We start from the raw sequence: 26,426 nt of genomic DNA, 5'->3' as shown, positions 1-26,426 counted from the left end.
ACATCACTGACAACATTCGCATTGCGTAACAGATTGAATACAGCTTTCTGGAGACGCGCTTTTTGAGAGTGTCTATTCCTTTTGTTGGCAAGAGGCACAAAAACAATGTGCATCGACCGGGAATCGAACCCGGGTCACCCGCGTGGCAGGCGAGTATTCTACCACTAGACCACCGATGCTTCACACTCACCGCCTCGTTTCTAAGCTTCTCACTCCTTAGGCAAGAAAGAAGCTGAAAAGAAGGAAGTATTCAAGTGACGTATACATTTGCTCCATATGGATGCAACTGCAGTGTCATATGCATTTAAATAGAATTATTTGTTTCCACTACACTGTACATTGCAGACCCGTGACGCATATCAAGTCAAGAATACATTTAAACATTTTTTTAAAAATAAAAATCATTTTGTGACGTAAGCAATTTCGTTTAAAGGCGTGCCTCCAGGCGTGGACAATCAATCAGAGAAATTCATTAAATTGTCTTTTCCGGCTATGCACCACATGGACAGCGTCGGTGGTGTAAAGGTTAGCATGGTTGCCTTCCAAGCAGTCGATCCGGGTTCGATTCCCGGCCGACGCATCTTTTTATTTCAGTAGGGACCGGGAATGAGAAATGTAACCTCAAAGTCCGTCGGTGAAAAGTACAAATGGCACCCTCCAATGATGAATACGCACCGTGTTGGTGTGTGTACATTCCTGTTGACACTTTATATTTCTTTTCAATCACGCTATTAAATGAAATATTGTGAGTAATCGAACGTAGAACTAGCCGTATTATTGCTTAATTGATAGCCCGACACTGTCAATGTAGTTTGCAGATAAGCACCGATTCATGTACAGAACAATGCTAAAATTCGCAACACATCCCACCCGTAGAAGTCCTTCAAATAGAGTCATGTAAATGCATACATATTATCATTCCAACGGGCAGATGACTATTTTGGGACCCGTTTGTGACCTCACAATGGCACGACGTCATAGAAACGTGACATCACTGACAACATTCGCATTGCGTAACAGATTGAATACAGCTTTCTGGAGACGCGCTTTTTGAGAGTGTCTATTCCTTTTGTTGGCAAGAGGCACAAAAACAATGTGCATCGACCGGGAATCGAACCCGGGTCACCCGCGTGGCAGGCGAGTATTCTACCACTAGACCACCGATGCTTCACACTCACCGCCTCGTTTCTAAGCTTCTCACTCCTTAGGCAAGAAAGAAGCTGAAAAGAAGGAAGTATTCAAGTGACGTATACATTTGCTCCATATGGATGCAACTGCAGTGTCATATGCATTTAAATAGAATTATTTGTTTCCACTACACTGTACATTGCAGACCCGTGACGCATATCAAGTCAAGAATACATTTAAACATTTTTTTAAAAATAAAAATCATTTTGTGACGTAAGCAATTTCGTTTAAAGGCGTGCCTCCAGGCGTGGACAATCAATCAGAGAAATTCATTAAATTGTCTTTTCCGGCTATGCACCACATGGACAGCGTCGGTGGTGTAAAGGTTAGCATGGTTGCCTTCCAAGCAGTCGATCCGGGTTCGATTCCCGGCCGACGCATCTTTTTATTTCAGTAGGGACCGGGAATGAGAAATGTAACCTCAAAGTCCGTCGGTGAAAAGTACAAATGGCACCCTCCAATGATGAATACGCACCGTGTTGGTGTGTGTACATTCCTGTTGACACTTTATATTTCTTTTCAATCACGCTATTAAATGAAATATTGTGAGTAATCGAACGTAGAACTAGCCGTATTATTGCTTAATTGATAGCCCGACACTGTCAATGTAGTTTGCAGATAAGCACCGATTCATGTACAGAACAATGCTAAAATTCGCAGCACATCCCACCCGTAGAAGTCCTTCAAATAGAGTCATGTAAATGCATACATATTATCATTCCAACGGGCAGATGACTATTTTGGGACCCGTTTGTGACCTCACAATGGCACGACGTCATAGAAACGTGACATCACTGACAACATTCGCATTGCGTAACAGATTGAATACAGCTTTCTGGAGACGCGCTTTTTGAGAGTGTCTATTCCTTTTGTTGGCAAGAGGCACAAAAACAATGTGCATCGACCGGGAATCGAACCCGGGTCACCCGCGTGGCAGGCGAGTATTCTACCACTAGACCACCGATGCTTCACACTCACCGCCTCGTTTCTAAGCTTCTCACTCCTTAGGCAAGAAAGAAGCTGAAAAGAAGGAAGTATTCAAGTGACGTATACATTTGCTCCATATGGATGCAACTGCAGTGTCATATGCATTTAAATAGAATTATTTGTTTCCACTACACTGTACATTGCAGACCCGTGACGCATATCAAGTCAAGAATACATTTAAACATTTTTTTAAAAATAAAAATCATTTTGTGACGTAAGCAATTTCGTTTAAAGGCGTGCCTCCAGGCGTGGACAATCAATCAGAGAAATTCATTAAATTGTCTTTTCCGGCTATGCACCACATGGACAGCGTCGGTGGTGTAAAGGTTAGCATGGTTGCCTTCCAAGCAGTCGATCCGGGTTCGATTCCCGGCCGACGCATCTTTTTATTTCAGTAGGGACCGGGAATGAGAAATGTAACCTCAAAGTCCGTCGGTGAAAAGTACAAATGGCACCCTCCAATGATGAATACGCACCGTGTTGGTGTGTGTACATTCCTGTTGACACTTTATATTTCTTTTCAATCACGCTATTAAATGAAATATTGTGAGTAATCGAACGTAGAACTAGCCGTATTATTGCTTAATTGATAGCCCGACACTGTCAATGTAGTTTGCAGATAAGCACCGATTCATGTACAGAACAATGCTAAAATTCGCAGCACATCCCACCCGTAGAAGTCCTTCAAATAGAGTCATGTAAATGCATACATATTATCATTCCAACGGGCAGATGACTATTTTGGGACCCGTTTGTGACCTCACAATGGCACGACGTCATAGAAACGTGACATCACTGACAACATTCGCATTGCGTAACAGATTGAATACAGCTTTCTGGAGACGCGCTTTTTGAGAGTGTCTATTCCTTTTGTTGGCAAGAGGCACAAAAACAATGTGCATCGACCGGGAATCGAACCCGGGTCACCCGCGTGGCAGGCGAGTATTCTACCACTAGACCACCGATGCTTCACACTCACCGCCTCGTTTCTAAGCTTCTCACTCCTTAGGCAAGAAAGAAGCTGAAAAGAAGGAAGTATTCAAGTGACGTATACATTTGCTCCATATGGATGCAACTGCAGTGTCATATGCATTTAAATAGAATTATTTGTTTCCACTACACTGTACATTGCAGACCCGTGACGCATATCAAGTCAAGAATACATTTAAACATTTTTTTAAAAATAAAAATCATTTTGTGACGTAAGCAATTTCGTTTAAAGGCGTGCCTCCAGGCGTGGACAATCAATCAGAGAAATTCATTAAATTGTCTTTTCCGGCTATGCACCACATGGACAGCGTCGGTGGTGTAAAGGTTAGCATGGTTGCCTTCCAAGCAGTCGATCCGGGTTCGATTCCCGGCCGACGCATCTTTTTATTTCAGTAGGGACCGGGAATGAGAAATGTAACCTCAAAGTCCGTCGGTGAAAAGTACAAATGGCACCCTCCAATGATGAATACGCACCGTGTTGGTGTGTGTACATTCCTGTTGACACTTTATATTTCTTTTCAATCACGCTATTAAATGAAATATTGTGAGTAATCGAACGTAGAACTAGCCGTATTATTGCTTAATTGATAGCCCGACACTGTCAATGTAGTTTGCAGATAAGCACCGATTCATGTACAGAACAATGCTAAAATTCGCAGCACATCCCACCCGTAGAAGTCCTTCAAATAGAGTCATGTAAATGCATACATATTATCATTCCAACGGGCAGATGACTATTTTGGGACCCGTTTGTGACCTCACAATGGCACGACGTCATAGAAACGTGACATCACTGACAACATTCGCATTGCGTAACAGATTGAATACAGCTTTCTGGAGACGCGCTTTTTGAGAGTGTCTATTCCTTTTGTTGGCAAGAGGCACAAAAACAATGTGCATCGACCGGGAATCGAACCCGGGTCACCCGCGTGGCAGGCGAGTATTCTACCACTAGACCACCGATGCTTCACACTCACCGCCTCGTTTCTAAGCTTCTCACTCCTTAGGCAAGAAAGAAGCTGAAAAGAAGGAAGTATTCAAGTGACGTATACATTTGCTCCATATGGATGCAACTGCAGTGTCATATGCATTTAAATAGAATTATTTGTTTCCACTACACTGTACATTGCAGACCCGTGACGCATATCAAGTCAAGAATACATTTAAACATTTTTTTAAAAATAAAAATCATTTTGTGACGTAAGCAATTTCGTTTAAAGGCGTGCCTCCAGGCGTGGACAATCAATCAGAGAAATTCATTAAATTGTCTTTTCCGGCTATGCACCACATGGACAGCGTCGGTGGTGTAAAGGTTAGCATGGTTGCCTTCCAAGCAGTCGATCCGGGTTCGATTCCCGGCCGACGCATCTTTTTATTTCAGTAGGGACCGGGAATGAGAAATGTAACCTCAAAGTCCGTCGGTGAAAAGTACAAATGGCACCCTCCAATGATGAATACGCACCGTGTTGGTGTGTGTACATTCCTGTTGACACTTTATATTTCTTTTCAATCACGCTATTAAATGAAATATTGTGAGTAATCGAACGTAGAACTAGCCGTATTATTGCTTAATTGATAGCCCGACACTGTCAATGTAGTTTGCAGATAAGCACCGATTCATGTACAGAACAATGCTAAAATTCGCAGCACATCCCACCCGTAGAAGTCCTTCAAATAGAGTCATGTAAATGCATACATATTATCATTCCAACGGGCAGATGACTATTTTGGGACCCGTTTGTGACCTCACAATGGCACGACGTCATAGAAACGTGACATCACTGACAACATTCGCATTGCGTAACAGATTGAATACAGCTTTCTGGAGACGCGCTTTTTGAGAGTGTCTATTCCTTTTGTTGGCAAGAGGCACAAAAACAATGTGCATCGACCGGGAATCGAACCCGGGTCACCCGCGTGGCAGGCGAGTATTCTACCACTAGACCACCGATGCTTCACACTCACCGCCTCGTTTCTAAGCTTCTCACTCCTTAGGCAAGAAAGAAGCTGAAAAGAAGGAAGTATTCAAGTGACGTATACATTTGCTCCATATGGATGCAACTGCAGTGTCATATGCATTTAAATAGAATTATTTGTTTCCACTACACTGTACATTGCAGACCCGTGACGCATATCAAGTCAAGAATACATTTAAACATTTTTTTAAAAATAAAAATCATTTTGTGACGTAGGCAATTTCGTTTAAAGGCGTGCCTCCAGGCGTGGACAATCAATCAGAGAAATTCATTAAATTGTCTTTTCCGGCTATGCACCACATGGACAGCGTCGGTGGTGTAAAGGTTAGCATGGTTGCCTTCCAAGCAGTCGATCCGGGTTCGATTCCCGGCCGACGCATCTTTTTATTTCAGTAGGGACCGGGAATGAGAAATGTAACCTCAAAGTCCGTCGGTGAAAAGTACAAATGGCACCCTCCAATGATGAATACGCACCGTGTTGGTGTGTGTACATTCCTGTTGACACTTTATATTTCTTTTCAATCACGCTATTAAATGAAATATTGTGAGTAATCGAACGTAGAACTAGCCGTATTATTGCTTAATTGATAGCCCGACACTGTCAATGTAGTTTGCAGATAAGCACCGATTCATGTACAGAACAATGCTAAAATTCGCAGCACATCCCACCCGTAGAAGTCCTTCAAATAGAGTCATGTAAATGCATACATATTATCATTCCAACGGGCAGATGACTATTTTGGGACCCGTTTGTGACCTCACAATGGCACGACGTCATAGAAACGTGACATCACTGACAACATTCGCATTGCGTAACAGATTGAATACAGCTTTCTGGAGACGCGCTTTTTGAGAGTGTCTATTCCTTTTGTTGGCAAGAGGCACAAAAACAATGTGCATCGACCGGGAATCGAACCCGGGTCACCCGCGTGCCAGGCGAGTATTCTACCACTAGACCACCGATGCTTCACACTCACCGCCTCGTTTCTAAGCTTCTCACTCCTTAGGCAAGAAAGAAGCTGAAAAGAAGGAAGTATTCAAGTGACGTATACATTTGCTCCATATGGATGCAACTGCAGTGTCATATGCATTTAAATAGAATTATTTGTTTCCACTACACTGTACATTGCAGACCCGTGACGCATATCAAGTCAAGAATACATTTAAACATTTTTTTAAAAATAAAAATCATTTTGTGACGTAGGCAATTTCGTTTAAAGGCGTGCCTCCAGGCGTGGACAATCAATCAGAGAAATTCATTAAATTGTCTTTTCCGGCTATGCACCACATGGACAGCGTCGGTGGTGTAAAGGTTAGCATGGTTGCCTTCCAAGCAGTCGATCCGGGTTCGATTCCCGGCCGACGCATCTTTTTATTTCAGTAGGGACCGGGAATGAGAAATGTAACCTCAAAGTCCGTCGGTGAAAAGTACAAATGGCACCCTCCAATGATGAATACGCACCGTGTTGGTGTGTGTACATTCCTGTTGACACTTTATATTTCTTTTCAATCACGCTATTAAATGAAATATTGTGAGTAATCGAACGTAGAACTAGCCGTATTATTGCTTAATTGATAGCCCGACACTGTCAATGTAGTTTGCAGATAAGCACCGATTCATGTACAGAACAATGCTAAAATTCGCAGCACATCCCACCCGTAGAAGTCCTTCAAATAGAGTCATGTAAATGCATACATATTATCATTCCAACGGGCAGATGACTATTTTGGGACCCGTTTGTGACCTCACAATGGCACGACGTCATAGAAACGTGACATCACTGACAACATTCGCATTGCGTAACAGATTGAATACAGCTTTCTGGAGACGCGCTTTTTGAGAGTGTCTATTCCTTTTGTTGGCAAGAGGCACAAAAACAATGTGCATCGACCGGGAATCGAACCCGGGTCACCCGCGTGGCAGGCGAGTATTCTACCACTAGACCACCGATGCTTCACACTCACCGCCTCGTTTCTAAGCTTCTCACTCCTTAGGCAAGAAAGAAGCTGAAAAGAAGGAAGTATTCAAGTGACGTATACATTTGCTCCATATGGATGCAACTGCAGTGTCATATGCATTTAAATAGAATTATTTGTTTCCACTACACTGTACATTGCAGACCCGTGACGCATATCAAGTCAAGAATACATTTAAACATTTTTTTAAAAATAAAAATCATTTTGTGACGTAAGCAATTTCGTTTAAAGGCGTGCCTCCAGGCGTGGACAATCAATCAGAGAAATTCATTAAATTGTCTTTTCCGGCTATGCACCACATGGACAGCGTCGGTGGTGTAAAGGTTAGCATGGTTGCCTTCCAAGCAGTCGATCCGGGTTCGATTCCCGGCCGACGCATCTTTTTATTTCAGTAGGGACCGGGAATGAGAAATGTAACCTCAAAGTCCGTCGGTGAAAAGTACAAATGGCACCCTCCAATGATGAATACGCACCGTGTTGGTGTGTGTACATTCCTGTTGACACTTTATATTTCTTTTCAATCACGCTATTAAATGAAATATTGTGAGTAATCGAACGTAGAACTAGCCGTATTATTGCTTAATTGATAGCCCGACACTGTCAATGTAGTTTGCAGATAAGCACCGATTCATGTACAGAACAATGCTAAAATTCGCAGCACATCCCACCCGTAGAAGTCCTTCAAATAGAGTCATGTAAATGCATACATATTATCATTCCAACGGGCAGATGACTATTTTGGGACCCGTTTGTGACCTCACAATGGCACGACGTCATAGAAACGTGACATCACTGACAACATTCGCATTGCGTAACAGATTGAATACAGCTTTCTGGAGACGCGCTTTTTGAGAGTGTCTATTCCTTTTGTTGGCAAGAGGCACAAAAACAATGTGCATCGACCGGGAATCGAACCCGGGTCACCCGCGTGGCAGGCGAGTATTCTACCACTAGACCACCGATGCTTCACACTCACCGCCTCGTTTCTAAGCTTCTCACTCCTTAGGCAAGAAAGAAGCTGAAAAGAAGGAAGTATTCAAGTGACGTATACATTTGCTCCATATGGATGCAACTGCAGTGTCATATGCATTTAAATAGAATTATTTGTTTCCACTACACTGTACATTGCAGACCCGTGACGCATATCAAGTCAAGAATACATTTAAACATTTTTTTAAAAATAAAAATCATTTTGTGACGTAGGCAATTTCGTTTAAAGGCGTGCCTCCAGGCGTGGACAATCAATCAGAGAAATTCATTAAATTGTCTTTTCCGGCTATGCACCACATGGACAGCGTCGGTGGTGTAAAGGTTAGCATGGTTGCCTTCCAAGCAGTCGATCCGGGTTCGATTCCCGGCCGACGCATCTTTTTATTTCAGTAGGGACCGGGAATGAGAAATGTAACCTCAAAGTCCGTCGGTGAAAAGTACAAATGGCACCCTCCAATGATGAATACGCACCGTGTTGGTGTGTGTACATTCCTGTTGACACTTTATATTTCTTTTCAATCACGCTATTAAATGAAATATTGTGAGTAATCGAACGTAGAACTAGCCGTATTATTGCTTAATTGATAGCCCGACACTGTCAATGTAGTTTGCAGATAAGCACCGATTCATGTACAGAACAATGCTAAAATTCGCAGCACATCCCACCCGTAGAAGTCCTTCAAATAGAGTCATGTAAATGCATACATATTATCATTCCAACGGGCAGATGACTATTTTGGGACCCGTTTGTGACCTCACAATGGCACGACGTCATAGAAACGTGACATCACTGACAACATTCGCATTGCGTAACAGATTGAATACAGCTTTCTGGAGACGCGCTTTTTGAGAGTGTCTATTCCTTTTGTTGGCAAGAGGCACAAAAACAATGTGCATCGACCGGGAATCGAACCCGGGTCACCCGCGTGGCAGGCGAGTATTCTACCACTAGACCACCGATGCTTCACACTCACCGCCTCGTTTCTAAGCTTCTCACTCCTTAGGCAAGAAAGAAGCTGAAAAGAAGGAAGTATTCAAGTGACGTATACATTTGCTCCATATGGATGCAACTGCAGTGTCATATGCATTTAAATAGAATTATTTGTTTCCACTACACTGTACATTGCAGACCCGTGACGCATATCAAGTCAAGAATACATTTAAACATTTTTTTAAAAATAAAAATCATTTTGTGACGTAGGCAATTTCGTTTAAAGGCGTGCCTCCAGGCGTGGACAATCAATCAGAGAAATTCATTAAATTGTCTTTTCCGGCTATGCACCACATGGACAGCGTCGGTGGTGTAAAGGTTAGCATGGTTGCCTTCCAAGCAGTCGATCCGGGTTCGATTCCCGGCCGACGCATCTTTTTATTTCAGTAGTGACCGGGAATGAGAAATGTAACCTCAAAGTCCGTCGGTGAAAAGTACAAATGGCACCCTCCAATGATGAATACGCACCGTGTTGGTGTGTGTACATTCCTGTTGACACTTTATATTTCTTTTCAATCACGCTATTAAATGAAATATTGTGAGTAATCGAACGTAGAACTAGCCGTATTATTGCTTAATTGATAGCCCGACACTGTCAATGTAGTTTGCAGATAAGCACCGATTCATGTACAGAACAATGCTAAAATTCGCAGCACATCCCACCCGTAGAAGTCCTTCAAATAGAGTCATGTAAATGCATACATATTATCATTCCAACGGGCAGATGACTATTTTGGGACCCGTTTGTGACCTCACAATGGCACGACGTCATAGAAACGTGACATCACTGACAACATTCGCATTGCGTAACAGATTGAATACAGCTTTCTGGAGACGCGCTTTTTGAGAGTGTCTATTCCTTTTGTTGGCAAGAGGCACAAAAACAATGTGCATCGACCGGGAATCGAACCCGGGTCACCCGCGTGGCAGGCGAGTATTCTACCACTAGACCACCGATGCTTCACACTCACCGCCTCGTTTCTAAGCTTCTCACTCCTTAGGCAAGAAAGAAGCTGAAAAGAAGGAAGTATTCAAGTGACGTATACATTTGCTCCATATGGATGCAACTGCAGTGTCATATGCATTTAAATAGAATTATTTGTTTCCACTACACTGTACATTGCAGACCCGTGACGCATATCAAGTCAAGAATACATTTAAACATTTTTTTAAAAATAAAAATCATTTTGTGACGTAAGCAATTTCGTTTAAAGGCGTGCCTCCAGGCGTGGACAATCAATCAGAGAAATTCATTAAATTGTCTTTTCCGGCTATGCACCACATGGACAGCGTCGGTGGTGTAAAGGTTAGCATGGTTGCCTTCCAAGCAGTCGATCCGGGTTCGATTCCCGGCCGACGCATCTTTTTATTTCAGTAGGGACCGGGAATGAGAAATGTAACCTCAAAGTCCGTCGGTGAAAAGTACAAATGGCACCCTCCAATGATGAATACGCACCGTGTTGGTGTGTGTACATTCCTGTTGACACTTTATATTTCTTTTCAATCACGCTATTAAATGAAATATTGTGAGTAATCGAACGTAGAACTAGCCGTATTATTGCTTAATTGATAGCCCGACACTGTCAATGTAGTTTGCAGATAAGCACCGATTCATGTACAGAACAATGCTAAAATTCGCAGCACATCCCACCCGTAGAAGTCCTTCAAATAGAGTCATGTAAATGCATACATATTATCATTCCAACGGGCAGATGACTATTTTGGGACCCGTTTGTGACCTCACAATGGCACGACGTCATAGAAACGTGACATCACTGACAACATTCGCATTGCGTAACAGATTGAATACAGCTTTCTGGAGACGCGCTTTTTGAGAGTGTCTATTCCTTTTGTTGGCAAGAGGCACAAAAACAATGTGCATCGACCGGGAATCGAACCCGGGTCACCCGCGTGGCAGGCGAGTATTCTACCACTAGACCACCGATGCTTCACACTCACAGCCTCGTTTCTAAGCTTCTCACTCCTTAGGCAAGAAAGAAGCTGAAAAGAAGGAAGTATTCAAGTGACGTATACATTTGCTCCATATGGATGCAACTGCAGTGTCATATGCATTTAAATAGAATTATTTGTTTCCACTACACTGTACATTGCAGACCCGTGACGCATATCAAGTCAAGAATACATTTAAACATTTTTTTAAAAATAAAAATCATTTTGTGACGTAAGCAATTTCGTTTAAAGGCGTGCCTCCAGGCGTGGACAATCAATCAGAGAAATTCATTGAATTGTCTTTTCCGGCTATGCACCACATGGACAGCGTCGGTGGTGTAAAGGTTAGCATGGTTGCCTTCCAAGCAGTCGATCCGGGCTCGATTCCCGGCCGACGCATCTTTTTATTTCAGTAGGGACCGGGAATGAGAAATGTAACCTCAAAGTCCGTCGGTGAAAAGTACAAATGGCACCCTCCAATGATGAATACGCACCGTGTTGGTGTGTGTACATTCCTGTTGACACTTTATATTTCTTTTCAATCACGCTATTAAATGAAATATTGTGAGTAATCGAACGTAGAACTAGCCGTATTATTGCTTAATTGATAGCCCGACACTGTCAATGTAGTTTGCAGATAAGCACCGATTCATGTACAGAACAATGCTAAAATTCGCAGCACATCCCACCCGTAGAAGTCCTTCAAATAGAGTCATGTAAATGCATACATATTATCATTCCAACGGGCAGATGACTATTTTGGGACCCGTTTGTGACCTCACAATGGCACGACGTCATAGAAACGTGACATCACTGACAACATTCGCATTGCGTAACAGATTGAATACAGCTTTCTGGAGACGCGCTTTTTGAGAGTGTCTATTCCTTTTGTTGGCAAGAGGCACAAAAACAATGTGCATCGACCGGGAATCGAACCCGGGTCACCCGCGTGGCAGGCGAGTATTCTACCACTAGACCACCGATGCTTCACACTCACCGCCTCGTTTCTAAGCTTCTCACTCCTTAGGCAAGAAAGAAGCTGAAAAGAAGGAAGTATTCAAGTGACGTATACATTTGCTCCATATGGATGCAACTGCAGTGTCATATGCATTTAAATAGAATTATTTGTTTCCACTACACTGTACATTGCAGACCCGTGACGCATATCAAGTCAAGAATACATTTAAACATTTTTTTAAAAATAAAAATCATTTTGTGACGTAGGCAATTTCGTTTAAAGGCGTGCCTCCAGGCGTGGACAATCAATCAGAGAAATTCATTAAATTGTCTTTTCCGGCTATGCACCACATGGACAGCGTCGGTGGTGTAAAGGTTAGCATGGTTGCCTTCCAAGCAGTCGATCCGGGTTCGATTCCCGGCCGACGCATCTTTTTATTTCAGTAGGGACCGGGAATGAGAAATGTAACCTCAAAGTCCGTCGGTGAAAAGTACAAATGGCACCCTCCAATGATGAATACGCACCGTGTTGGTGTGTGTACATTCCTGTTGACACTTTATATTTCTTTTCAATCACGCTATTAAATGAAATATTGTGAGTAATCGAACGTAGAACTAGCCGTATTATTGCTTAATTGATAGCCCGACACTGTCAATGTAGTTTGCAGATAAGCACCGATTCATGTACAGAACAATGCTAAAATTCGCAGCACATCCCACCCGTAGAAGTCCTTCAAATAGAGTCATGTAAATGCATACATATTATCATTCCAACGGGCAGATGACTATTTTGGGACCCGTTTGTGACCTCACAATGGCACGACGTCATAGAAACGTGACATCACTGACAACATTCGCATTGCGTAACAGATTGAATACAGCTTTCTGGAGACGCGCTTTTTGAGAGTGTCTATTCCTTTTGTTGGCAAGAGGCACAAAAACAATGTGCATCGACCGGGAATCGAACCCGGGTCACCCGCGTGGCAGGCGAGTATTCTACCACTAGACCACCGATGCTTCACACTCACCGCCTCGTTTCTAAGCTTCTCACTCCTTAGGCAAGAAAGAAGCTGAAAAGAAGGAAGTATTCAAGTGACGTATACATTTGCTCCATATGGATGCAACTGCAGTGTCATATGCATTTAAATAGAATTATTTGTTTCCACTACACTGTACATTGCAGACCCGTGACGCATATCAAGTCAAGAATACATTTAAACATTTTTTTAAAAATAAAAATCATTTTGTGACGTAAGCAATTTCGTTTAAAGGCGTGCCTCCAGGCGTGGACAATCAATCAGAGAAATTCATTAAATTGTCTTTTCCGGCTATGCACCACATGGACAGCGTCGGTGGTGTAAAGGTTAGCATGGTTGCCTTCCAAGCAGTCGATCCGGGTTCGATTCCCGGCCGACGCATCTTTTTATTTCAGTAGGGACCGGGAATGAGAAATGTAACCTCAAAGTCCGTCGGTGAAAAGTACAAATGGCACCCTCCAATGATGAATACGCACCGTGTTGGTGTGTGTACATTCCTGTTGACACTTTATATTTCTTTTCAATCACGCTATTAAATGAAATATTGTGAGTAATCGAACGTAGAACTAGCCGTATTATTGCTTAATTGATAGCCCGACACTGTCAATGTAGTTTGCAGATAAGCACCGATTCATGTACAGAACAATGCTAAAATTCGCAGCACATCCCACCCGTAGAAGTCCTTCAAATAGAGTCATGTAAATGCATACATATTATCATTCCAACGGGCAGATGACTATTTTGGGACCCGTTTGTGACCTCACAATGGCACGACGTCATAGAAACGTGACATCACTGACAACATTCGCATTGCGTAACAGATTGAATACAGCTTTCTGGAGACGCGCTTTTTGAGAGTGTCTATTCCTTTTGTTGGCAAGAGGCACAAAAACAATGTGCATCGACCGGGAATCGAACCCGGGTCACCCGCGTGGCAGGCGAGTATTCTACCACTAGACCACCGATGCTTCACACTCACCGCCTCGTTTCTAAGCTTCTCACTCCTTAGGCAAGAAAGAAGCTGAAAAGAAGGAAGTATTCAAGTGACGTATACATTTGCTCCATATGGATGCAACTGCAGTGTCATATGCATTTAAATAGAATTATTTGTTTCCACTACACTGTACATTGCAGACCCGTGACGCATATCAAGTCAAGAATACATTTAAACATTTTTTTAAAAATAAAAATCATTTTGTGACGTAAGCAATTTCGTTTAAAGGCGTGCCTCCAGGCGTGGACAATCAATCAGAGAAATTCATTAAATTGTCTTTTCCGGCTATGCACCACATGGACAGCGTCGGTGGTGTAAAGGTTAGCATGGTTGCCTTCCAAGCAGTCGATCCGGGTTCGATTCCCGGCCGACGCATCTTTTTATTTCAGTAGGGACCGGGAATGAGAAATGTAACCTCAAAGTCCGTCGGTGAAAAGTACAAATGGCACCCTCCAATGATGAATACGCACCGTGTTGGTGTGTGTACATTCCTGTTGACACTTTATATTTCTTTTCAATCACGCTATTAAATGAAATATTGTGAGTAATCGAACGTAGAACTAGCCGTATTATTGCTTAATTGATAGCCCGACACTGTCAATGTAGTTTGCAGATAAGCACCGATTCATGTACAGAACAATGCTAAAATTCGCAGCACATCCCACCCGTAGAAGTCCTTCAAATAGAGTCATGTAAATGCATACATATTATCATTCCAACGGGCAGATGACTATTTTGGGACCCGTTTGTGACCTCACAATGGCACGACGTCATAGAAACGTGACATCACTGACAACATTCGCATTGCGTAACAGATTGAATACAGCTTTCTGGAGACGCGCTTTTTGAGAGTGTCTATTCCTTTTGTTGGCAAGAGGCACAAAAACAATGTGCATCGACCGGGAATCGAACCCGGGTCACCCGCGTGGCAGGCGAGTATTCTACCACTAGACCACCGATGCTTCACACTCACAGCCTCGTTTCTAAGCTTCTCACTCCTTAGGCAAGAAAGAAGCTGAAAAGAAGGAAGTATTCAAGTGACGTATACATTTGCTCCATATGGATGCAACTGCAGTGTCATATGCATTTAAATAGAATTATTTGTTTCCACTACACTGTACATTGCAGACCCGTGACGCATATCAAGTCAAGAATACATTTAAACATTTTTTTAAAAATAAAAATCATTTTGTGACGTAAGCAATTTCGTTTAAAGGCGTGCCTCCAGGCGTGGACAATCAATCAGAGAAATTCATTAAATTGTCTTTTCCGGCTATGCACCACATGGACAGCGTCGGTGGTGTAAAGGTTAGCATGGTTGCCTTCCAAGCAGTCGATCCGGGCTCGATTCCCGGCCGACGCATCTTTTTATTTCAGTAGGGACCGGGAATGAGAAATGTAACCTCAAAGTCCGTCGGTGAAAAGTACAAATGGCACCCTCCAATGATGAATACGCACCGTGTTGGTGTGTGTACATTCCTGTTGACACTTTATATTTCTTTTCAATCACGCTATTAAATGAAATATTGTGAGTAATCGAACGTAGAACTAGCCGTATTATTGCTTAATTGATAGCCCGACACTGTCAATGTAGTTTGCAGATAAGCACCGATTCATGTACAGAACAATGCTAAAATTCGCAGCACATCCCACCCGTAGAAGTCCTTCAAATAGAGTCATGTAAATGCATACATATTATCATTCCAACGGGCAGATGACTATTTTGGGACCCGTTTGTGACCTCACAATGGCACGACGTCATAGAAACGTGACATCACTGACAACATTCGCATTGCGTAACAGATTGAATACAGCTTTCTGGAGACGCGCTTTTTGAGAGTGTCTATTCCTTTTGTTGGCAAGAGGCACAAAAACAATGTGCATCGACCGGGAATCGAACCCGGGTCACCCGCGTGGCAGGCGAGTATTCTACCACTAGACCACCGATGCTTCACACTCACCGCCTCGTTTCTAAGCTTCTCACTCCTTAGGCAAGAAAGAAGCTGAAAAGAAGGAAGTATTCAAGTGACGTATACATTTGCTCCATATGGATGCAACTGCAGTGTCATATGCATTTAAATAGAATTATTTGTTTCCACTACACTGTACATTGCAGACCCGTGACGCATATCAAGTCAAGAATACATTTAAACATTTTTTTAAAAATAAAAATCATTTTGTGACGTAGGCAATTTCGTTTAAAGGCGTGCCTCCAGGCGTGGACAATCAATCAGAGAAATTCATTAAATTGTCTTTTCCGGCTATGCACCACATGGACAGCGTCGGTGGTGTAAAGGTTAGCATGGTTGCCTTCCAAGCAGTCGATCCGGGTTCGATTCCCGGCCGACGCATCTTTTTATTTCAGTAGGGACCGGGAATGAGAAATGTAACCTCAAAGTCCGTCGGTGAAAAGTACAAATGGCACCCTCCAATGATGAATACGCACCGTGTTGGTGTGTGTACATTCCTGTTGACACTTTATATTTCTTTTCAATCACGCTATTAAATGAAATATTGTGAGTAATCGAACGTAGAACTAGCCGTATTATTGCTTAATTGATAGCCCGACACTGTCAATGTAGTTTGCAGATAAGCACCGATTCATGTACAGAACAATGCTAAAATTCGCAGCACATCCCACCCGTAGAAGTCCTTCAAATAGAGTCATGTAAATGCATACATATTATCATTCCAACGGGCAGATGACTATTTTGGGACCCGTTTGTGACCTCACAATGGCACGACGTCATAGAAACGTGACATCACTGACAACATTCGCATTGCGTAACAGATTGAATACAGCTTTCTGGAGACGCGCTTTTTGAGAGTGTCTATTCCTTTTGTTGGCAAGAGGCACAAAAACAATGTGCATCGACCGGGAATCGAACCCGGGTCACCCGCGTGGCAGGCGAGTATTCTACCACTAGACCACCGATGCTTCACACTCACCGCCTCGTTTCTAAGCTTCTCACTCCTTAGGCAAGAAAGAAGCTGAAAAGAAGGAAGTATTCAAGTGACGTATACATTTGCTCCATATGGATGCAACTGCAGTGTCATATGCATTTAAATAGAATTATTTGTTTCCACTACACTGTACATTGCAGACCCGTGACGCATATCAAGTCAAGAATACATTTAAACATTTTTTTAAAAATAAAAATCATTTTGTGACGTAAGCAATTTCGTTTAAAGGCGTGCCTCCAGGCGTGGACAATCAATCAGAGAAATTCATTAAATTGTCTTTTCCGGCTATGCACCACATGGACAGCGTCGGTGGTGTAAAGGTTAGCATGGTTGCCTTCCAAGCAGTCGATCCGGGTTCGATTCCCGGCCGACGCATCTTTTTATTTCAGTAGGGACCGGGAATGAGAAATGTAACCTCAAAGTCCGTCGGTGAAAAGTACAAATGGCACCCTCCAATGATGAATACGCACCGTGTTGGTGTGTGTACATTCCTGTTGACACTTTATATTTCTTTTCAATCACGCTATTAAATGAAATATTGTGAGTAATCGAACGTAGAACTAGCCGTATTATTGCTTAATTGATAGCCCGACACTGTCAATGTAGTTTGCAGATAAGCACCGATTCATGTACAGAACAATGCTAAAATTCGCAGCACATCCCACCCGTAGAAGTCCTTCAAATAGAGTCATGTAAATGCATACATATTATCATTCCAACGGGCAGATGACTATTTTGGGACCCGTTTGTGACCTCACAATGGCACGACGTCATAGAAACGTGACATCACTGACAACATTCGCATTGCGTAACAGATTGAATACAGCTTTCTGGAGACGCGCTTTTTGAGAGTGTCTATTCCTTTTGTTGGCAAGAGGCACAAAAACAATGTGCATCGACCGGGAATCGAACCCGGGTCACCCGCGTGGCAGGCGAGTATTCTACCACTAGACCACCGATGCTTCACACTCACCGCCTCGTTTCTAAGCTTCTCACTCCTTAGGCAAGAAAGAAGCTGAAAAGAAGGAAGTATTCAAGTGACGTATACATTTGCTCCATATGGATGCAACTGCAGTGTCATATGCATTTAAATAGAATTATTTGTTTCCACTACACTGTACATTGCAGACCCGTGACGCATATCAAGTCAAGAATACATTTAAACATTTTTTTAAAAATAAAAATCATTTTGTGACGTAAGCAATTTCGTTTAAAGGCGTGCCTCCAGGCGTGGACAATCAATCAGAGAAATTCATTAAATTGTCTTTTCCGGCTATGCACCACATGGACAGCGTCGGTGGTGTAAAGGTTAGCATGGTTGCCTTCCAAGCAGTCGATCCGGGTTCGATTCCCGGCCGACGCATCTTTTTATTTCAGTAGGGACCGGGAATGAGAAATGTAACCTCAAAGTCCGTCGGTGAAAAGTACAAATGGCACCCTCCAATGATGAATACGCACCGTGTTGGTGTGTGTACATTCCTGTTGACACTTTATATTTCTTTTCAATCACGCTATTAAATGAAATATTGTGAGTAATCGAACGTAGAACTAGCCGTATTATTGCTTAATTGATAGCCCGACACTGTCAATGTAGTTTGCAGATAAGCACCGATTCATGTACAGAACAATGCTAAAATTCGCAGCACATCCCACCCGTAGAAGTCCTTCAAATAGAGTCATGTAAATGCATACATATTATCATTCCAACGGGCAGATGACTATTTTGGGACCCGTTTGTGACCTCACAATGGCACGACGTCATAGAAACGTGACATCACTGACAACATTCGCATTGCGTAACAGATTGAATACAGCTTTCTGGAGACGCGCTTTTTGAGAGTGTCTATTCCTTTTGTTGGCAAGAGGCACAAAAACAATGTGCATCGACCGGGAATCGAACCCGGGTCACCCGCGTGGCAGGCGAGTATTCTACCACTAGACCACCGATGCTTCACACTCACCGCCTCGTTTCTAAGCTTCTCACTCCTTAGGCAAGAAAGAAGCTGAAAAGAAGGAAGTATTCAAGTGACGTATACATTTGCTCCATATGGATGCAACTGCAGTGTCATATGCATTTAAATAGAATTATTTGTTTCCACTACACTGTACATTGCAGACCCGTGACGCATATCAAGTCAAGAATACATTTAAACATTTTTTTAAAAATAAAAATCATTTTGTGACGTAAGCAATTTCGTTTAAAGGCGTGCCTCCAGGCGTGGACAATCAATCAGAGAAATTCATTAAATTGTCTTTTCCGGCTATGCACCACATGGACAGCGTCGGTGGTGTAAAGGTTAGCATGGTTGCCTTCCAAGCAGTCGATCCGGGTTCGATTCCCGGCCGACGCATCTTTTTATTTCAGTAGGGACCGGGAATGAGAAATGTAACCTCAAAGTCCGTCGGTGAAAAGTACAAATGGCACCCTCCAATGATGAATACGCACCGTGTTGGTGTGTGTACATTCCTGTTGACACTTTATATTTCTTTTCAATCACGCTATTAAATGAAATATTGTGAGTAATCGAACGTAGAACTAGCCGTATTATTGCTTAATTGATAGCCCGACACTGTCAATGTAGTTTGCAGATAAGCACCGATTCATGTACAGAACAATGCTAAAATTCGCAGCACATCCCACCCGTAGAAGTCCTTCAAATAGTCATGTAAATGCATACATATTATCATTCCAACGGGCAGATGACTATTTTGGGACCCGTTTGTGACCTCACAATGGCACGACGTCATAGAAACGTGACATCACTGACAACATTCGCATTGCGTAACAGATTGAATACAGCTTTCTGGAGACGCGCTTTTTGAGAGTGTCTATTCCTTTTGTTGGCAAGAGGCACAAAAACAATGTGCATCGACCGGGAATCGAACCCGGGTCACCCGCGTGGCAGGCGAGTATTCTACCACTAGACCACCGATGCTTCACACTCACCGCCTCGTTTCTAAGCTTCTCACTCCTTAGGCAAGAAAGAAGCTGAAAAGAAGGAAGTATTCAAGTGACGTATACATTTGCTCCATATGGATGCAACTGCAGTGTCATATGCATTTAAATAGAATTATTTGTTTCCACTACACTGTACATTGCAGACCCGTGACGCATATCAAGTCAAGAATACATTTAAACATTTTTTTAAAAATAAAAATCATTTTGTGACGTAAGCAATTTCGTTTAAAGGCGTGCCTCCAGGCGTGGACAATCAATCAGAGAAATTCATTAAATTGTCTTTTCCGGCTATGCACCACATGGACAGCGTCGGTGGTGTAAAGGTTAGCATGGTTGCCTTCCAAGCAGTCGATCCGGGTTCGATTCCCGGCCGACGCATCTTTTTATTTCAGTAGGGACCGGGAATGAGAAATGTAACCTCAAAGTCCGTCGGTGAAAAGTACAAATGGCACCCTCCAATGATGAATACGCACCGTGTTGGTGTGTGTACATTCCTGTTGACACTTTATATTTCTTTTCAATCACGCTATTAAATGAAATATTGTGAGTAATCGAACGTAGAACTAGCCGTATTATTGCTTAATTGATAGCCCGACACTGTCAATGTAGTTTGCAGATAAGCACCGATTCATGTACAGAACAATGATAAATTCGCAGCACATCCCACCCGTAGAAGTCCTTCAAATAGAGTCATGTAAATGCATACATATTATCATTCCAACGGGCAGATGACTATTTTGGGACCCGTTTGTGACCTCACAATGGCACGACGTCATAGAAACGTGACATCACTGACAACATTCGCATTGCGTAACAGATTGAATACAGCTTTCTGGAGACGCGCTTTTTGAGAGTGTCTATTCCTTTTGTTGGCAAGAGGCACAAAAACAATGTGCATCGACCGGGAATCGAACCCGGGTCACCCGCGTGGCAGGCGAGTATTCTACCACTAGACCACCGATGCTTCACACTCACCGCCTCGTTTCTAAGCTTCTCACTCCTTAGGCAAGAAAGAAGCTGAAAAGAAGGAAGTATTCAAGTGACGTATACATTTGCTCCATATGGATGCAACTGCAGTGTCATATGCATTTAAATAGAATTATTTGTTTCCACTACACTGTACATTGCAGACCCGTGACGCATATCAAGTCAAGAATACATTTAAACATTTTTTTAAAAATAAAAATCATTTTGTGACGTAAGCAATTTCGTTTAAAGGCGTGCCTCCAGGCGTGGACAATCAATCAGAGAAATTCATTAAATTGTCTTTTCCGGCTATGCACCACATGGACAGCGTCGGTGGTGTAAAGGTCAGCATGGTTGCCTTCCAAGCAGTCGATCCGGGTTCGATTCCCGGCCGACGCATCTTTTTATTTCAGTAGGGACCGGGAATGAGAAATGTAACCTCAAAGTCCGTCGGTGAAAAGTACAAATGGCACCCTCCAATGATGAATACGCACCGTGTTGGTGTGTGTACATTCCTGTTGACACTTTATATTTCTTTTCAATCACGCTATTAAATGAAATATTGTGAGTAATCGAACGTAGAACTAGCCGTATTATTGCTTAATTGATAGCCCGACACTGTCAATGTAGTTTGCAGATAAGCACCGATTCATGTACAGAACAATGCTAAAATTCGCAGCACATCCCACCCGTAGAAGTCCTTCAAATAGAGTCATGTAAATGCATACATATTATCATTCCAACGGGCAGATGACTATTTTGGGACCCGTTTGTGACCTCACAATGGCACGACGTCATAGAAACGTGACATCACTGACAACATTCGCATTGCGTAACAGATTGAATACAGCTTTCTGGAGACGCGCTTTTTGAGAGTGTCTATTCCTTTTGTTGGCAAGAGGCACAAAAACAATGTGCATCGACCGGGAATCGAACCCGGGTCACCCGCGTGGCAGGCGAGTATTCTACCACTAGACCACCGATGCTTCACACTCACCGCCTCGTTTCTAAGCTTCTCACTCCTTAGGCAAGAAAGAAGCTGAAAAGAAGGAAGTATTCAAGTGACGTATACATTTGCTCCATATGGATGCAACTGCAGTGTCATATGCATTTAAATAGAATTATTTGTTTCCACTACACTGTACATTGCAGACCCGTGACGCATATCAAGTCAAGAATACATTTAAACATTTTTTTAAAAATAAAAATCATTTTGTGACGTAAGCAATTTCGTTTAAAGGCGTGCCTCCAGGCGTGGACAATCAATCAGAGAAATTCATTAAATTGTCTTTTCCGGCTATGCACCACATGGACAGCGTCGGTGGTGTAAAGGTTAGCATGGTTGCCTTCCAAGCAGTCGATCCGGGTTCGATTCCCGGCCGACGCATCTTTTTATTTCAGTAGGGACCGGGAATGAGAAATGTAACCTCAAAGTCCGTCGGTGAAAAGTACAAATGGCACCCTCCAATGATGAATACGCACCGTGTTGGTGTGTGTACATTCCTGTTGACACTTTATATTTCTTTTCAATCACGCTATTAAATGAAATATTGTGAGTAATCGAACGTAGAACTAGCCGTATTATTGCTTAATTGATAGCCCGACACTGTCAATGTAGTTTGCAGATAAGCACCGATTCATGTACAGAACAATGCTAAAATTCGCAGCACATCCCACCCGTAGAAGTCCTTCAAATAGAGTCATGTAAATGCATACATATTATCATTCCAACGGGCAGATGACTATTTTGGGACCCGTTTGTGACCTCACAATGGCACGACGTCATAGAAACGTGACATCACTGACAACATTCGCATTGCGTAACAGATTGAATACAGCTTTCTGGAGACGCGCTTTTTGAGAGTGTCTATTCCTTTTGTTGGCAAGAGGCACAAAAACAATGTGCATCGACCGGGAATCGAACCCGGGTCACCCGCGTGGCAGGCGAGTATTCTACCACTAGACCACCGATGCTTCACACTCACCGCCTCGTTTCTAAGCTTCTCACTCCTTAGGCAAGAAAGAAGCTGAAAAGAAGGAAGTATTCAAGTGACGTATACATTTGCTCCATATGGATGCAACTGCAGTGTCATATGCATTTAAATAGAATTATTTGTTTCCACTACACTGTACATTGCAGACCCGTGACGCATATCAAGTCAAGAATACATTTAAACATTTTTTTAAAAATAAAAATCATTTTGTGACGTAAGCAATTTCGTTTAAAGGCGTGCCTCCAGGCGTGGACAATCAATCAGAGAAATTCATTAAATTGTCTTTTCCGGCTATGCACCACATGGACAGCGTCGGTGGTGTAAAGGTTAGCATGGTTGCCTTCCAAGCAGTCGATCCGGGTTCGATTCCCGACCGACGCATCTTTTTATTTCAGTAGGGACCGGGAATGAGAAATGTAACCTCAAAGTCCGTCGGTGAAAAGTACAAATGGCACCCTCCAATGATGAATACGCACCGTGTTGGTGTGTGTACATTCCTGTTGACACTTTATATTTCTTTTCAATCACGCTATTAAATGAAATATTGTGAGTAATCGAACGTAGAACTAGCCGTATTATTGCTTAATTGATAGCCCGACACTGTCAATGTAGTTTGCAGATAAGCACCGATTCATGTACAGAACAATGCTAAAATTCGCAGCACATCCCACCCGTAGAAGTCCTTCAAATAGAGTCATGTAAATGCATACATATTATCATTCCAACGGGCAGATGACTATTTAGGGACCCGTTTGTGACCTCACAATGGCACGACGTCATAGAAACGTGACATCACTGACAACATTCGCATTGCGTAACAGATTGAATACAGCTTTCTGGAGACGCGCTTTTTGAGAGTGTCTATTCCTTTTGTTGGCAAGAGGCACAAAAACAATGTGCATCGACCGGGAATCGAACCCGGGTCACCCGCGTGGCAGGCGAGTATTCTACCACTAGACCACCGATGCTTCACACTCACCGCCTCGTTTCTAAGCTTCTCACTCCTTAGGCAAGAAAGAAGCTGAAAAGAAGGAAGTATTCAAGTGACGTATACATTTGCTCCATATGGATGCAACTGCAGTGTCATATGCATTTAAATAGAATTATTTGTTTCCACTACACTGTACATTGCAGACCCGTGACGCATATCAAGTCAAGAATACATTTAAACATTTTTTTAAAAATAAAAATCATTTTGTGACGTAAGCAATTTCGTTTAAAGGCGTGCCTCCAGGCGTGGACAATCAATCAGAGAAATTCATTAAATTGTCTTTTCCGGCTATGCACCACATGGACAGCGTCGGTGGTGTAAAGGTTAGCATGGTTGCCTTCCAAGCAGTCGATCCGGGTTCGATTCCCGGCCGACGCATCTTTTTATTTCAGTAGGGACCGGGAATGAGAAATGTAACCTCAAAGTCCGTCGGTGAAAAGTACAAATGGCACCCTCCAATGATGAATACGCACCGTGTTGGTGTGTGTACATTCCTGTTGACACTTTATATTTCTTTTCAATCACGCTATTAAATGAAATATTGTGAGTAATCGAACGTAGAACTAGCCGTATTATTGCTTAATTGATAGCCCGACACTGTCAATGTAGTTTGCAGATAAGCACCGATTCATGTACAGAACAATGCTAAAATTCGCAGCACATCCCACCCGTAGAAGTCCTTCAAATAGAGTCATGTAAATGCATACATATTATCATTCCAACGGGCAGATGACTATTTTGGGACCCGTTTGTGACCTCACAATGGCACGACGTCATAGAAACGTGACATCACTGACAACATTCGCATTGCGTAACAGATTGAATACAGCTTTCTGGAGACGCGCTTTTTGAGAGTGTCTATTCCTTTTGTTGGCAAGAGGCACAAAAACAATGTGCATCGACCGGGAATCGAACCCGGGTCACCCGCGTGGCAGGCGAGTATTCTACCACTAGACCACCGATGCTTCACACTCACCGCCTCGTTTCTAAGCTTCTCACTCCTTAGGCAAGAAAGAAGCTGAAAAGAAGGAAGTATTCAAGTGACGTATACATTTGCTCCATATGGATGCAACTGCAGTGTCATATGCATTTAAATAGAATTATTTGTTTCCACTACACTGTACATTGCAGACCCGTGACGCATATCAAGTCAAGAATACATTTAAACATTTTTTTAAAAATAAAAATCATTTTGTGACGTAAGCAATTTCGTTTAAAGGCGTGCCTCCAGGCGTGGACAATCAATCAGAGAAATTCATTAAATTGTCTTTTCCGGCTATGCACCACATGGACAGCGTCGGTGGTGTAAAGGTTAGCATGGTTGCCTTCCAAGCAGTCGATCCGGGTTCGATTCCCGACCGACGCATCTTTTTATTTCAGTAGGGACCGGGAATGAGAAATGTAACCTCAAAGTCCGTCGGTGAAAAGTACAAATGGCACCCTCCAATGATGAATACGCACCGTGTTGGTGTGTGTACATTCCTGTTGACACTTTATATTTCTTTTCAATCACGCTATTAAATGAAATATTGTGAGTAATCGAACGTAGAACTAGCCGTATTATTGCTTAATTGATAGCCCGACACTGTCAATGTAGTTTGCAGATAAGCACCGATTCATGTACAGAACAATGCTAAAATTCGCAGCACATCCCACCCGTAGAAGTCCTTCAAATAGAGTCATGTAAATGCATACATATTATCATTCCAACGGGCAGATGACTATTTAGGGACCCGTTTGTGACCTCACAATGGCACGACGTCATAGAAACGTGACATCACTGACAACATGCGCATTGCGTAACAGATTGAATACAGCTTTCTGGAGACGCGCTTTTTGAGAGTGTCTATTCCTTTTGTTGGCAAGAGGCACAAAAACAATGTGCATCGACCGGGAATCGAACCCGGGTCACCCGCGTGGCAGGCGAGTATTCTACCACTAGACCACCGATGCTTCACACTCACCGCCTCGTTTCTAAGCTTCTCACTCCTTAGGCAAGAAAGAAGCTGAAAAGAAGGAAGTATTCAAGTGACGTATACATTTGCTCCATATGGATGCAACTGCAGTGTCATATGCATTTAAATAGAATTATTTGTTTCCACTACACTGTACATTGCAGACCCGTGACGCATATCAAGTCAAGAATACATTTAAACATTTTTTTAAAAATAAAAATCATTTTGTGACGTAAGCAATTTCGTTTAAAGGCGTGCCTCCAGGCGTGGACAATCAATCAGAGAAATTCATTAAATTGTCTTTTCCGGCTATGCACCACATGGACAGCGTCGGTGGTGTAAAGGTTAGCATGGTTGCCTTCCAAGCAGTCGATCCGGGTTCGATTCCCGGCCGACGCATCTTTTTATTTCAGTAGGGACCGGGAATGAGAAATGTAACCTCAAAGTCCGTCGGTGAAAAGTACAAATGGCACCCTCCAATGATGAATACGCACCGTGTTGGTGTGTGTACATTCCTGTTGACACTTTATATTTCTTTTCAATCACGCTATTAAATGAAA

At 42.7% G+C, this 26,426-nt stretch overlaps 50 non-coding genes across 50 annotated transcripts; 23 read left to right on the top strand and 27 right to left on the bottom strand.

Annotated features, from left to right (window-relative positions):
- Window positions 1-108: 108 nt before the first annotated feature.
- Window positions 109-179, bottom strand: Trnag-gcc. The gene has a single exon. It is a non-coding gene; the product is annotated as a tRNA-Gly (tRNA).
- A 329-nt stretch (window positions 180-508) lies between these two features.
- Trnag-ucc lies at window positions 509-580 on the top strand. The gene has a single exon. It is a non-coding gene; the product is annotated as a tRNA-Gly (tRNA).
- A 516-nt stretch (window positions 581-1,096) lies between these two features.
- Window positions 1,097-1,167, bottom strand: Trnag-gcc. The gene has a single exon. It is a non-coding gene; the product is annotated as a tRNA-Gly (tRNA).
- Window positions 1,168-1,496: 329 nt separating this feature from the next.
- Trnag-ucc lies at window positions 1,497-1,568 on the top strand. The gene has a single exon. It is a non-coding gene; the product is annotated as a tRNA-Gly (tRNA).
- Window positions 1,569-2,084: 516 nt separating this feature from the next.
- Window positions 2,085-2,155, bottom strand: Trnag-gcc. The gene has a single exon. It is a non-coding gene; the product is annotated as a tRNA-Gly (tRNA).
- Window positions 2,156-2,484: 329 nt separating this feature from the next.
- On the top strand, window positions 2,485-2,556 carry Trnag-ucc. Its single transcript has one exon. It is a non-coding gene; the product is annotated as a tRNA-Gly (tRNA).
- A 516-nt stretch (window positions 2,557-3,072) lies between these two features.
- Trnag-gcc lies at window positions 3,073-3,143 on the bottom strand. Its single transcript has one exon. It is a non-coding gene; the product is annotated as a tRNA-Gly (tRNA).
- A 329-nt stretch (window positions 3,144-3,472) lies between these two features.
- On the top strand, window positions 3,473-3,544 carry Trnag-ucc. Its single transcript has one exon. It is a non-coding gene; the product is annotated as a tRNA-Gly (tRNA).
- Window positions 3,545-4,060: 516 nt separating this feature from the next.
- Window positions 4,061-4,131, bottom strand: Trnag-gcc. The gene has a single exon. It is a non-coding gene; the product is annotated as a tRNA-Gly (tRNA).
- A 329-nt stretch (window positions 4,132-4,460) lies between these two features.
- Window positions 4,461-4,532, top strand: Trnag-ucc. Its single transcript has one exon. It is a non-coding gene; the product is annotated as a tRNA-Gly (tRNA).
- Window positions 4,533-5,048: 516 nt separating this feature from the next.
- On the bottom strand, window positions 5,049-5,119 carry Trnag-gcc. The gene has a single exon. It is a non-coding gene; the product is annotated as a tRNA-Gly (tRNA).
- A 329-nt stretch (window positions 5,120-5,448) lies between these two features.
- Trnag-ucc lies at window positions 5,449-5,520 on the top strand. The gene has a single exon. It is a non-coding gene; the product is annotated as a tRNA-Gly (tRNA).
- Window positions 5,521-6,036: 516 nt separating this feature from the next.
- Window positions 6,037-6,107, bottom strand: Trnaa-ggc. The gene has a single exon. It is a non-coding gene; the product is annotated as a tRNA-Ala (tRNA).
- Window positions 6,108-6,436: 329 nt separating this feature from the next.
- Window positions 6,437-6,508, top strand: Trnag-ucc. The gene has a single exon. It is a non-coding gene; the product is annotated as a tRNA-Gly (tRNA).
- A 516-nt stretch (window positions 6,509-7,024) lies between these two features.
- Trnag-gcc lies at window positions 7,025-7,095 on the bottom strand. The gene has a single exon. It is a non-coding gene; the product is annotated as a tRNA-Gly (tRNA).
- Window positions 7,096-7,424: 329 nt separating this feature from the next.
- Trnag-ucc lies at window positions 7,425-7,496 on the top strand. Its single transcript has one exon. It is a non-coding gene; the product is annotated as a tRNA-Gly (tRNA).
- Window positions 7,497-8,012: 516 nt separating this feature from the next.
- Window positions 8,013-8,083, bottom strand: Trnag-gcc. Its single transcript has one exon. It is a non-coding gene; the product is annotated as a tRNA-Gly (tRNA).
- Window positions 8,084-8,412: 329 nt separating this feature from the next.
- Trnag-ucc lies at window positions 8,413-8,484 on the top strand. The gene has a single exon. It is a non-coding gene; the product is annotated as a tRNA-Gly (tRNA).
- A 516-nt stretch (window positions 8,485-9,000) lies between these two features.
- On the bottom strand, window positions 9,001-9,071 carry Trnag-gcc. The gene has a single exon. It is a non-coding gene; the product is annotated as a tRNA-Gly (tRNA).
- Window positions 9,072-9,400: 329 nt separating this feature from the next.
- Trnag-ucc lies at window positions 9,401-9,472 on the top strand. Its single transcript has one exon. It is a non-coding gene; the product is annotated as a tRNA-Gly (tRNA).
- Window positions 9,473-9,988: 516 nt separating this feature from the next.
- Trnag-gcc lies at window positions 9,989-10,059 on the bottom strand. Its single transcript has one exon. It is a non-coding gene; the product is annotated as a tRNA-Gly (tRNA).
- Window positions 10,060-10,388: 329 nt separating this feature from the next.
- Window positions 10,389-10,460, top strand: Trnag-ucc. The gene has a single exon. It is a non-coding gene; the product is annotated as a tRNA-Gly (tRNA).
- A 516-nt stretch (window positions 10,461-10,976) lies between these two features.
- Trnag-gcc lies at window positions 10,977-11,047 on the bottom strand. The gene has a single exon. It is a non-coding gene; the product is annotated as a tRNA-Gly (tRNA).
- A 917-nt stretch (window positions 11,048-11,964) lies between these two features.
- Window positions 11,965-12,035, bottom strand: Trnag-gcc. The gene has a single exon. It is a non-coding gene; the product is annotated as a tRNA-Gly (tRNA).
- Window positions 12,036-12,364: 329 nt separating this feature from the next.
- Window positions 12,365-12,436, top strand: Trnag-ucc. Its single transcript has one exon. It is a non-coding gene; the product is annotated as a tRNA-Gly (tRNA).
- Window positions 12,437-12,952: 516 nt separating this feature from the next.
- Window positions 12,953-13,023, bottom strand: Trnag-gcc. Its single transcript has one exon. It is a non-coding gene; the product is annotated as a tRNA-Gly (tRNA).
- Window positions 13,024-13,352: 329 nt separating this feature from the next.
- On the top strand, window positions 13,353-13,424 carry Trnag-ucc. Its single transcript has one exon. It is a non-coding gene; the product is annotated as a tRNA-Gly (tRNA).
- Window positions 13,425-13,940: 516 nt separating this feature from the next.
- Trnag-gcc lies at window positions 13,941-14,011 on the bottom strand. The gene has a single exon. It is a non-coding gene; the product is annotated as a tRNA-Gly (tRNA).
- A 329-nt stretch (window positions 14,012-14,340) lies between these two features.
- On the top strand, window positions 14,341-14,412 carry Trnag-ucc. Its single transcript has one exon. It is a non-coding gene; the product is annotated as a tRNA-Gly (tRNA).
- A 516-nt stretch (window positions 14,413-14,928) lies between these two features.
- Trnag-gcc lies at window positions 14,929-14,999 on the bottom strand. The gene has a single exon. It is a non-coding gene; the product is annotated as a tRNA-Gly (tRNA).
- Window positions 15,000-15,916: 917 nt separating this feature from the next.
- Trnag-gcc lies at window positions 15,917-15,987 on the bottom strand. Its single transcript has one exon. It is a non-coding gene; the product is annotated as a tRNA-Gly (tRNA).
- Window positions 15,988-16,316: 329 nt separating this feature from the next.
- On the top strand, window positions 16,317-16,388 carry Trnag-ucc. Its single transcript has one exon. It is a non-coding gene; the product is annotated as a tRNA-Gly (tRNA).
- Window positions 16,389-16,904: 516 nt separating this feature from the next.
- On the bottom strand, window positions 16,905-16,975 carry Trnag-gcc. The gene has a single exon. It is a non-coding gene; the product is annotated as a tRNA-Gly (tRNA).
- Window positions 16,976-17,304: 329 nt separating this feature from the next.
- On the top strand, window positions 17,305-17,376 carry Trnag-ucc. Its single transcript has one exon. It is a non-coding gene; the product is annotated as a tRNA-Gly (tRNA).
- Window positions 17,377-17,892: 516 nt separating this feature from the next.
- Window positions 17,893-17,963, bottom strand: Trnag-gcc. Its single transcript has one exon. It is a non-coding gene; the product is annotated as a tRNA-Gly (tRNA).
- A 329-nt stretch (window positions 17,964-18,292) lies between these two features.
- On the top strand, window positions 18,293-18,364 carry Trnag-ucc. The gene has a single exon. It is a non-coding gene; the product is annotated as a tRNA-Gly (tRNA).
- Window positions 18,365-18,880: 516 nt separating this feature from the next.
- On the bottom strand, window positions 18,881-18,951 carry Trnag-gcc. Its single transcript has one exon. It is a non-coding gene; the product is annotated as a tRNA-Gly (tRNA).
- A 329-nt stretch (window positions 18,952-19,280) lies between these two features.
- Window positions 19,281-19,352, top strand: Trnag-ucc. The gene has a single exon. It is a non-coding gene; the product is annotated as a tRNA-Gly (tRNA).
- A 514-nt stretch (window positions 19,353-19,866) lies between these two features.
- Window positions 19,867-19,937, bottom strand: Trnag-gcc. Its single transcript has one exon. It is a non-coding gene; the product is annotated as a tRNA-Gly (tRNA).
- Window positions 19,938-20,266: 329 nt separating this feature from the next.
- On the top strand, window positions 20,267-20,338 carry Trnag-ucc. The gene has a single exon. It is a non-coding gene; the product is annotated as a tRNA-Gly (tRNA).
- A 515-nt stretch (window positions 20,339-20,853) lies between these two features.
- Trnag-gcc lies at window positions 20,854-20,924 on the bottom strand. Its single transcript has one exon. It is a non-coding gene; the product is annotated as a tRNA-Gly (tRNA).
- Window positions 20,925-21,253: 329 nt separating this feature from the next.
- Trnag-ucc lies at window positions 21,254-21,325 on the top strand. Its single transcript has one exon. It is a non-coding gene; the product is annotated as a tRNA-Gly (tRNA).
- Window positions 21,326-21,841: 516 nt separating this feature from the next.
- Window positions 21,842-21,912, bottom strand: Trnag-gcc. Its single transcript has one exon. It is a non-coding gene; the product is annotated as a tRNA-Gly (tRNA).
- Window positions 21,913-22,241: 329 nt separating this feature from the next.
- On the top strand, window positions 22,242-22,313 carry Trnag-ucc. The gene has a single exon. It is a non-coding gene; the product is annotated as a tRNA-Gly (tRNA).
- Window positions 22,314-22,829: 516 nt separating this feature from the next.
- On the bottom strand, window positions 22,830-22,900 carry Trnag-gcc. The gene has a single exon. It is a non-coding gene; the product is annotated as a tRNA-Gly (tRNA).
- Window positions 22,901-23,817: 917 nt separating this feature from the next.
- Trnag-gcc lies at window positions 23,818-23,888 on the bottom strand. The gene has a single exon. It is a non-coding gene; the product is annotated as a tRNA-Gly (tRNA).
- A 329-nt stretch (window positions 23,889-24,217) lies between these two features.
- Trnag-ucc lies at window positions 24,218-24,289 on the top strand. Its single transcript has one exon. It is a non-coding gene; the product is annotated as a tRNA-Gly (tRNA).
- Window positions 24,290-24,805: 516 nt separating this feature from the next.
- Window positions 24,806-24,876, bottom strand: Trnag-gcc. Its single transcript has one exon. It is a non-coding gene; the product is annotated as a tRNA-Gly (tRNA).
- A 917-nt stretch (window positions 24,877-25,793) lies between these two features.
- Trnag-gcc lies at window positions 25,794-25,864 on the bottom strand. Its single transcript has one exon. It is a non-coding gene; the product is annotated as a tRNA-Gly (tRNA).
- Window positions 25,865-26,193: 329 nt separating this feature from the next.
- On the top strand, window positions 26,194-26,265 carry Trnag-ucc. The gene has a single exon. It is a non-coding gene; the product is annotated as a tRNA-Gly (tRNA).
- Window positions 26,266-26,426: the final 161 nt, after the last annotated feature.

Source organism: Haliotis rufescens, unplaced genomic scaffold, assembly GCF_023055435.1.
Source record: "Haliotis rufescens isolate VD_foot unplaced genomic scaffold, xgHalRufe1.0.p SCAF_5, whole genome shotgun sequence".
Lineage (NCBI taxonomy): Eukaryota > Metazoa > Mollusca > Gastropoda > Lepetellida > Haliotidae > Haliotis > Haliotis rufescens.
The sequence above is the reverse complement of the archived record's forward strand: the minus strand, read 5'-3'. Positions and strand labels throughout refer to the sequence as shown.